The 11,016-nt window shown below is 34.8% G+C and overlaps 1 pseudogene; it reads left to right on the top strand.

Annotated features, from left to right (window-relative positions):
* The first annotated feature begins 3,594 nt into the window (after positions 1 to 3,594).
* Positions 3,595 to 3,713, top strand: LOC118605715 (annotated as a pseudogene).
* Positions 3,714 to 11,016: the final 7,303 nt, after the last annotated feature.

Below are 11,016 nucleotides of genomic sequence, written 5' to 3'. Positions count from 1 at the left end.
TTCATGATAAAATTATAGCACCTAGCTTTTATTATACAGAAATGTGGGTTCCTCATTATTTCCATATAGTGGCATAAATTTTAAACTATTCCTTGTTTTTGTTTTTGTTTCTGTATTGAATACTAGTAATCTTTAATCTCAAGTGTTCAGCTTCCATGCTGATACTAGCAACAGTTAAATCATAGACATATTTCTTTCCTGAGTCCCTTCCTATTATTTACGGAATTTAGAGAAGCAATTGTGTCTTGCGCTGAGGTCAGCAGTTAGTTGCCTCTTCGAGTCAGAGCTTTCCTGTTCTGTAAATGTATTAAAAGTTTTTTGAACAACCAAAGGAAGCCAGGTAAGGAATACGGAGCCATATGTCTTTCATAATATGACCATACTGTCTTCCTTTCGTGGGCAGCACATAGCAAGCAGGCATAGAATCACTGCTTGTAAAACAATGAAAAGAGGAAACTCCCAAATGAAACAGCTTTTTCTGAAGCTAGGTGCAATGGTATGAATCTTTGTGTGCTTCCAAATTTCATATGTCGAAATCCTAACCCCCCAAAGTGATGGAAAATTAGGTGAGAATTTGGGGAAGTGATTAAGGTCACGAGGGTAGAAACTTCATGGATAGAGTTAGTGTTCTTAGAAAAGAGATCCCACACTGTGCCCCCGACTCTTCTACCACGTGAAGATACAAAGCCTGAGGATTCTCACCCAATTGTGTTGGCACCCCAGCCTGACTTCCAGCCTCCAGAACTGTGAACGATAAATATCTATTGTTTGGATAATTTGTTACAGTGATAGAAAATAAAAATGCCAAGTTTTCCTGATAGCCCCTTTAGTGTAAGATGAAGCCGTGTGATTAGTTCTGCCCAATAGGCTGTGAGCAGAAGAGATAGGTATGACCTTGGGACTAAATCATTTAAAATATGATGTTTGACTATCTCATCTCTCTTCTCACAGTACATAACTGTCCAAGACTGTAAGCTCCTGTGCTGCCTTTTTCCGTTTCACTTAGCATAATACCTTCAAGATCTATCCCTATGTTTATTACAGCATTATTTAAAATAGCCAAGGTAGAGAAACAACCTAATTGTTCGATAGATGAATAGCAAGGAAGATGTGATGTATATACACAATGAAATACTACTAAGCCATAAAAAATGAAATGTTACCCTTAGAGACAGCATATTATTATTATTTTAATCACCAATATCTTGCACACTACCATGGCCTAAGGGATTAGTAGAGGCTTGTGAATGTCTACTCAAACAGAGCAGAGATTTTTATTTGCTTATTGCTGCTCTTTTCTCACACTTGGAGTAGTATGTGCCATGTTTTATAGACTAAATAGTATGTGCCATGTTTTATAGACTAAATAATTTAGTCTATACAGACGACTATCCTTTTGACTGTTTTGTTCCTTAATAGACATGTTTCAACTCATTTTCTGACTTTAACTTCTGTCCCAGGTTGTCTTAGCACTTTTTCACTTCTGAACTACTTTTTAAATTCTTATCTGCAAATTCTACTTTGCAATAATAGCAAGAATTTCTCTAATTCATTTTCACCTTAGCACTTTGATAGAACTAAAACAATAAGAACAAAACAAGGAACACGAATATTTTGATCAGAAAGTAGGGGAGATGGGGAAGGTAGATGGGGGAAAAATTTTTAAATCATTTCTTTAAATGAATGAATGAATGAATGAATGAATGAATAAATAAATAAATAAATAATTTTTTACTTAAAAAAAAAAACCAAAACTCTTTTGACCAAGAACATCACATGCTAGAAATTTGGATACAGAAATAAATGTAGCCCATCTTCAAGGAGTTTATAATATAGAGGGGTTGTATACAATTAAGTCAGTTATAATCAGTAAAGACATTTGTTAACTTTCACTAAAATACTGAGTTTAGGACACATAACCTAAATAAAATATCCAGATGTGTGTTAGGTTTACATTAGATAATTTGTCATTGATTCAGAAAAAAATATATATATATTGACTACTCACTATATAGCAGTCACTATAATAAGTATTGGAATTATAAAAGTGAACTCAGCCCATATTATCATTGCCCTCATATAGCTGATGGGATTAATAGAGGCTCATAAAAAAAGGAAGAATGATATTTCATTCAGAGGAAATAGCAAGAGAAATTGCATGTTGGCTGATGAATTGAAGATGAACTTGAACATCTAGGTTACAAGATCATGTATGTAGGAAAGGAACAGGACATAAAGGAGATCAATATAGGCTTTATGTTGACAACATTTCAAAAGGCTTAGCAAATTTTTATGAGGAAAATTTGAGGTCACGAAATCATTTAAGAATAACGTGATCTTACATGCAATTTAGAAAGATTATTCTATAAAAAATGCTGTAAATAGATGTGAAGTAGACAACACTATAGGCCAGATGTCCTATTATAGCACTTTTAAAGAAAAAAAATAGGATTCTTTAAAATTAGGCATAGCAGAGTGTATAGAAAGTAGTTGAATGACAGCAAAATTTAAACTTTCAAATCTCAAAAAAAAAAAAAAAGATTGACCCAAAAATAAAGTCAATCAAGACACAGACACATTTTATTTTGAAGTCTCCTGGTTGAAATTAGGCAGGTGATAACTTTAATTTAATTGGTATTTTCTACGTGCCCTGATAATGACTTTCTCCTTCCTGGATCTCAAACCATATACTTAGCTTTAAGTAATTTTATTTTATAAAGACCTTCTTAGACAATATTGGTTCATTTCTCCAAGATATTCAGCTTAAACCAAATCCAAATATTTCAGCCTTAAAAACTTAAAAAAAAAAAAAAACAGTGAAAACCGTAATTGTGACAATGATGGTTGTCTGCTTTGATTTGAAATTTAGAACATATTTACTTCCATTGATTAATTAACTTTCAAAGTTCTTATCTCACAATCATTTATTTTGCTCAGTGACAACTTTTTGTTTGTATCTGCTGACCATGAATAGTTGGAACTATCTGAACAAGTTTCCTAAAATCTCAACTTTTGTTGAAATAAACACAATGACCTCACCCAATCCCAAGAGGATCCTAAGAGAGAACACAGAAGCAATCCTCTGGTAACTTTATTGTGCTGAATCCTTTGGCTTAAAATGACAATTGTATACCTAGTGCAAACTCAGTATAGTTTAATAAGCCATTTAAAAACTTCACGATTCTTATAAATTCTTTCTGAAACTATAGAAAGAGATTCGCCTGATAATCAGAATGAGGAATTCTTGACCCTTTCTATTATGCTAGTACTCATTTACATCCTTTCAGTCTTATTCTTGAAATAAGAAGAGACAGTGAAAGAACTTGGAGAAAATCCCACCAATGGGAGAATAAAAAGACTGTCTTTCTCTAATTTGTAGACAAGAGCTTAATCACCCCTAACTCGGTAACTCTCCTGGTTAGAAGAAAGCTTTAATCATATTGGACTATTCCAACCACTGGGAGGAACAAACATTCAAGAGAGGTATTTGAAAAAGGTAAGTAATTATTTAGAGAGATACCAAAACCAGAAATATGATGTTTTAAACTCTTAATCATTATTATAATAATGGCTTTTTAAAAGAATGGTTACCTAGTCTATCGTCATGATATCCTGAACAAGACTGATCCCATCTGATCTTGGAAGCTAAGCGGGGCTGGGCCTGGTTAGTCCTTGGATGGGAGACCACCTAGGAAGACCAGGTGCTGTAGGCATAAAAACAATCAAACAAATAAATAAATAACAGATTGTAAGCTGACAAGGTCCTTGCAATCTGTGAAATCAATCAAGTGTTGTCTTGCCTAAAAAAAATAAATAATAAAATAAATAAATAATAAAATAAAATAAGGAGTGGTTACCTGTGCTTGTCCTGCATGCGGCACTACACACATATTGTCACAAGCAATCTTCACAATAACTCTATATGCATGTGTTTCTATGTTAACAAAGAGGAAAATAAAGCTCACACAACCTAAGTCATGTTACCCAGTGAGGACGGAGAACAGCAGGACTTGAATTCAGATCTTCCTAACTCCTCCAATTATTTTCAGTCATTGATGTTATGGCCTATCCCGGGTTTTAACCCAATATTAATACTAGGTATTAGTTCTTCTCCTGCTCTTAGAAAAGGCTTTGAACTTTCCCAAGTGCCAGGACCTGCACAGCTAGAGGGCTAATATACCCAGAGGGGACGACGGAAGGATGAAGAAAAACAGAGACAGCATATACAAAAGCTGGAGCCAGGTGGGACACTGCACTCTGTTCAGATACTGTGACCCTGAGGCAAACTCAGTGCATTTATTATATACATTCAAAGGTTGAGAGGGAGTGGAAGTCTTCTCAGGACTTGAAACTTGCTGGCAGCAATAATTTCCCAAGGTCTGTCTGTACCTGGTTATTTTCGCTAAACTAGAAGCAGCTGTCTGTTCCCTGCTTTGTTTCTCTGTCCTTGGCAGGTTGCTACACAGTCAACCATGGCTTTGCCAATGCTTTGGCCACAGGTCCGACTCGGATCTGGCTCTCTACACCCAAGCACTGAGTGTATCATTGCTTGAAGTTACTGCAACAACAAAGAATTGACATACAAACATGTAGCCTAGCTGTTTTGTTAAGGCAGAATTCCGAGAAGAAACAAAGCCGAAATAAGTTTGCCAGAAGTAGAACTGAATAAGAAGGTGGTGGACACGGTAGACATTCTCAGCAGAGGTCAGGAAATGGACAAAAGCAAGGAGATGCAAGTTAAAGGATTCAGGAGAGAGAAACCACTCTCTCACTTCTGTGAGCATTTCCGAGGCTCTCATAATGCTAGTAAAGAGGACAACCTTAGCAGAGGCAGAAGGAGTGATGGCAAGAAAGGCAAGGACAATGAAAAGGTTTAACGTGGGCAAGGTTTGAGCCAAGAGGCAGGAAAAGTGTTGGCAGTAACTCTATCAGGGAACATGATGGCTATTTGCAGTGACAGCTAGCGAAGCCATGTGGTCTTGCAGGAGAACCATAAGTAGTAGAAAGTGAGCATGTACACCGGGATGGCCCAGCAAGGAGAAGAGGTGAGCTCCTCTATGAAGAGTGGATAGGAGCAAAATGCAAGGCAAGAGCCACAGTGCCAACAGTGACAGCACAGACAGCTGGCACAGAGGCAGAGTGCATTCGTTCTCCATGGCTATTAACCTACGATCTCCTTTTGTTCTTTTCCTGACTAGTAATGGCAAGGAAACCCCTGGCCTGGTTAATTAAGAACAGCAAAGAAGCTTAATAAATCCAGTATTTATCCTCAGTATTTAATCAGAACACACTAGATGTTCCTGCAAGACAACCACAGAAATTCTTTTATTTTTTTATTTTTATTTTTTTGCAGTCGAACCTTGATAACAGAATTATGCAAAGTTGAATCTTGGCTATTTAGTAACTGTTGGATGTTAGACAAAAGTAATTTAAATTCTTATTTTACTTTTCTAAAATGTAAAAATGGTCATACATAATTTTCAGGGACATTCTGAAGATTAGGGTAGATATGTGTGGTAATATTTGGCAAAATAGTTTATTCATCAAGAATAAACACATGTGCAAAAATCATAATTTTGCCTTTTCCTTTTCCTTCCCTACTTGAAAAGAAAGATTGGGTGGTAAGATTTAGATTAACTGTGGCCATAGCATAGAAAGAACATTTAACTTGGTGATTTGGTTTCTGAATTTGTTTTGCTATCAAATAGATGAAGTATAACTGCAGATTATTCTCAATCTACAATTAAATTTAATTGACATATAAAAGACTAAGAGTAATATAACCTCTTCAGATTTCAGTGACTGTTAACTCGATGAATCAACTGATGTCAACTGAGGTTTCTGTTGGCACTAACTTATATAACAGTATTATGTAAAATAATAAGATTTATCTGGCTTAGAGTAATTGTACCACAAGAGAGACACATCGTCACTGCCTATACAAAAGGCCCAGTATGTTGTGAGCCTAGTCAGAGATAAGAAAAGATAAATTTCCTCGTCAAGTTAAAATTACCACATACTTTAAAGATTTGAAGCAATTGAAAAATATATAAAAGCAAATATCCTGCCAGTGCCATAAAATTTACCATCAGGTATTAGCAGTTTCCAGGTTCTATAGAGAACATCAGTGGGCTAGTTAAACACCTTTAAGTCATTGTCTAGAATAAGAATAGCACATAGGTGATAGTCAATTGACAAAAAACACCATGCAAGAAATGTCTTGTCTAATGCTTCAGAGCTTGAACAGATTATTGGCTCGGGTAAGAAAAAAATTTATTTTTTTAACATCTCATAGTGAAATTAGTCCGGAGCATTCTGGAAACTCACTCATTTCTCGACAACATCTGGAAAGGAGACTGAATATTGATCTCTTTAGATTGTTATGTTTTGTTCAGGGTGATGGTTTCTATATTCAAGGGAAATGTTATTTGAGAATAATGAAGACATTTCACATAGCAAACTGCTATACACATCCAGAGAAAAAGCTGAATCCTTGTCCTAAGGTTGTGCAATTGCATGCCAAAGGTAAAAGTAAAAATGCAGTAATCGCTGCTGCTCTGCTGCTACTTCATCACACAAAAAAATGTATCTTATAGTATCATCTCCACATTGTTATTTGTTTAAAGAGATACACACAGGTCAAAGCTGACAGATAATCAGACCGACCCTCCCTATGTTGTCCTTTCTATACCACTTCAGTTGCTTTGCCCTGGGGCTGTGTTATCATTTTGTTAATACTACATATTTATCCCATAGAAAGTATGGTTATAAGGATGGCAAATGCACAGTGTTATGCTGCCATTTTCCATTAATTAATCAGTTATAATTGACATTCAAGATACACCTAAATGTGACTTCAGTACCATTCGCGATACAAAACTGTCAGCACACTTAATGATCAGTTGGAGTTAGTGTGCAATCATTAATCTATTTAAACCTAAATGTATCACATGTTACTGAATGACTGATAAAGCCTGAATGCTCTATAAATAAGGCTCCTTTTTTGTGTAGGCTTCATGTGACCAAATATCTGGACATTATCTTCCTTTACACTTTCTCTTCCTCATCAAAGCTATATCAACAATATCATGTTCTCTGCTAATTTTCACAAACCATATATATTAACATTTTCAATATCTATCCAAAATGCGATTGAGCATGTTATTAAAATTAGAAGCTGAATGAGAATTATTATTTGAAAAAAAAGATGCTTTTGAACTCTACAGATTCGAATATATGAACACCTAAAGGTGAAATGTTGTTGATAAGAATAATCATTTTAGAGAACATTATTTTTCTCTTGATTTTTGTAGATGTGTTATTTGAAAACCTCAGCGTAAGGCAAGTGCCTACTCTGTTTCATATAACCTTGGTCTTCATTAAAATTCTTTGACACCTAATAGAAACAAATAGCATTATACCATGATTCTAATATATTATACAATATCCCATAGAACATAGTGGCAATGGCATTTATTTATTCTTACATTTATTTAAAGGAGATGTATTTAGCACCAACTATAAACATGATTTTACCCACATGCAGCCTGCTGTCCCATTAAGTTGTAAACATTCCTTAAATAATTAGAACTTGAGATCTGCTTTTAGAATTTCAGTTGCACCCTCAGAAACAGATAAATTGAAAAATATTCCTACCACCAAACCTTGTTTCACTTGAGTGGTGATAAGGCTTACATGAAACAGACACCATCAATTCCCAACTCAGCCATCCACATCACCATGTTTATAAAAGTGAAATTCTCAAGTGCCCTAGAACTTACTTAGCTGCTAGAGTCCTTAGCTGCTAGTCATACAAAGCATTGTGATAAGGTCAATAAAGGCACAGAGAAATTGGAGTTTTCTCATTCAAATAGATGAGAATGTTGTTTGTAAATACGTATTTCAAGCTAAGATGCACTTTCCCCCCTATTCTGTATCCTCTTCACTATTTATGTTTAAGTAAAGAGAGGGTGGTAATTTTAGCCAAGCGGCGTGTTTTTCTGAGACGTTCTCTCCTTTATTGTCCATCACATCTTTTCATCTCAGTTCTTAATTCGGACTGTAAGAACACCTTCTTATCCTAAAAAAGTTGCTCTCTCAAAAAATATAGCAATTGAATGTGTCAAAATTTTTAGGCCTTGATGTTCTAGAAACATTTTATTGCTCATATTGTTTTCGCTTCTCTTTAAATGACAGCTTCTTCTGGAAAGTAGTTTTGCATTCAAACACTGACCTTAAAAAGCCCTACACGAAGTGGTATTTTTAGGCTAAATAGCACCCTCTGGTTCACTCAATGAAGGCAGTCACTTACTCTGCCTATTTATACAGCCCTCTCTGGCAGGGACCTTAGAGACCTAGGGTGAGAGTAATCTTCCTTGCTCTACTCTGATTGTGCAGATGTACTGTTACTGAAAATGATCAATCAATCAATAAATGAATATGTACATATATATATTTATGCATTTACTTTTTAATAAAAGGGGATTTGAAGATGAGCTAACTATATAATGAAAGTCTGCAGAACCACAGCATTCATCATAGGTACAGTAGTAAGTAGAAGTAATTCTATTATGTCTGTTGTAACAAAATTGAGTTTTATTTTAGTTTATTTTACTTTATTCTATTCTCTTTTATTTAGCAACTTAAAAAATTACATGGCCTCTCTTATTTTGAAATGGAAATTTTAACACCTTTGTTCAGGTTCCATGACTCCAAATTCAGTAAGTAATATATAAGGAACTGGGAGATTGAAAAAAAAAATTAAAATTAAACACAATTGCTTTAAAGAAGGTGTGAAAATGAAAATACATTAACATATCTTTTGACCAAAGTGAAGCAAATTAGCTGGATTTTCTGAGTCATAAACTTGAATACCAGAAAAACTTACTGAGGCCAGTCTGTGGGAAGTAATTAAAATACTGGCAAATGTTTACTTAGTGCAGGGTGCTATGCTAAGGAATTTAAATGCATCATATATTTAATTCATGCAACAATCCTGTTAAGCAAATATATGTGTGTGTATATATGTATATTCATTTATATGTATATTCATATAAATGAAAATCAATAAACAGAAAATCAGTGAAGTTAGAAATCTGCCCCCAAGTCACACAGCTAGCAAATGATGGAGACGAATTTAGAACCTAGATTTCTCTGGCACTAAAGCCCAGCACCTAAAACAGTGCTAGACCCAAAGCAAGTGGTCCATAAATACTATCAGTGCTATTTAAATATTACATTCTACTGCTATAGCAATAGACTATGTACATAGAACTGGCTGCCACATAACTATTTTGATTTGGTGGATTCTGTAGACTCTACTCAAATGAATAATATATTTATCCCTCAAAGTTAATTTTAAATCCCATTCTTGATTCTTATTCCTTTAATATTACTTTTTTATTTTTTAATTTATTTATTTTAATTAGTTTCAAGTATACAGTATAGTGATTAGACATCTCTATAGTTTGTAAAACGATGCCCTGACCCTCCACCTAGCCAATGTATTAATGCTGAATGCCTTCCCTATGGCATGCTCCCCATCCCCCTGACCATCCATCAGCTACTAATTTGTACTTCTTTAACCCTTCATCCCATTCTCCCAGGTCCCCAAAATCCCCTCTGCTCTGTCCATCACCAAATTGTCCACTATATTTGTAAGTCTGTTTTGGATTAGTTTGTTCTTTCTATTCCTTAGATTCCACATATAAGTGAAATCATATAGTGTTTATCTTTCTCTGTCTGACATAAATACCTTCTAGGTCCATCAAAGCAAAAAGTTTTTCCAACCCCTTCCTTTCGGTCTATGTGTGTCTTTTAATCTGAAGTGAGTCTCTTATAGGCAACATGTAGGGGTCTTGTTTTCCTTTCCATTCCTCCACTTTATCTTTTAGTTGGAGCACTTAATTCTTTTCCATTTGAGGTATTCTTGATAGGAATGTAGCTCTTACCATTCTATTCCTGTTTTTGATACATGTTGATTTTCTTCTTAAAAAAGTTCCTCCAACATTTCCTATAAGATTGACTTGGTAGTGATAAATTCCTTTAGCTTATTTTTGTCTGGAAAGCCCTTTATCTGTCCTTCCATTTTAAATGATAGCTTTGTCGGATAAATTATTCTTTGTTGTAGATCCTAGGTCTTCATCCTGTCTAATACTTTTTGCCAAGCCCTTTTGTCCTGCCCAGTTTTTTTTTTTTTTTAATCTTATGGGTTTTCCCTTATAAGTAACTATCTGTTTTTTCTCTTGCTGCTTTTAATATTCTTTCTTTGTATTTAAATTTTGGCATTTTAATTATGGGCCTCTTGGTATGGGCCTCTTTAGATCCCTGATTTTTGGATTTCTCTGAGCTTCCTGGGGTTTTATGTCCATTTCCTTCACCAGGTTAGGAAAATTTTCCATCATTATTTCTTTAAACAACTGTTTGACATCTTGATTTTCTTTAGTTATGCCAATCAGATGGATATTTGGACATTTAATAGTGTCTCATATGCTCCTTAATTTTTATAGTCTTGGCATCTTATCTCTTGCCATTCTGATTGAGTGTTCTTGGCTTTCCCATCTTCTAGATAGGGCATTTGATCCTTTTCTTTAGTCACTCTGTTTATTCTTTTGTTTATTTCACTTAATATACTTCTCGTATCAGATAATATGTTCTTCATTTCAGATTGTTTTCCTTTTATAATTTCTATTTTCATTTATATATATTTTATCTCTTTGTTGGAGTTCTCACTGAATTTAACCAAAAGTTTATTGAGCATCTTTATAACCAGTGTTTTTAATTCGGCATCTGGTAGATTACTTGACTCCATTAGATATGGATCTCTGTTTTGTTCTCTCATATGGTTTCTGCTCCTTTGTCTTCCCATTTTGGCTGCCTTTCCATATCTTCTTCTATGTGCTTAGCAAAATTCTTTAGTCTCCTGGTCTTATTAGTGTGGATTTATGAAGTAGATGTCTAGTGGCACAGTCCTGAGAGGGGTTCAGCAGGCCAAACTTACCCCAAGTCTCTGCCCCT

Source organism: Rousettus aegyptiacus, unplaced genomic scaffold (assembly GCF_014176215.1).
Source record: "Rousettus aegyptiacus isolate mRouAeg1 unplaced genomic scaffold, mRouAeg1.p scaffold_m13_p_7, whole genome shotgun sequence".
Taxonomy (NCBI): domain Eukaryota; kingdom Metazoa; phylum Chordata; class Mammalia; order Chiroptera; family Pteropodidae; genus Rousettus; species Rousettus aegyptiacus.
Note: the sequence above shows the minus strand (reverse complement) of the source record. Positions and strands in the feature narration are given on the sequence as shown.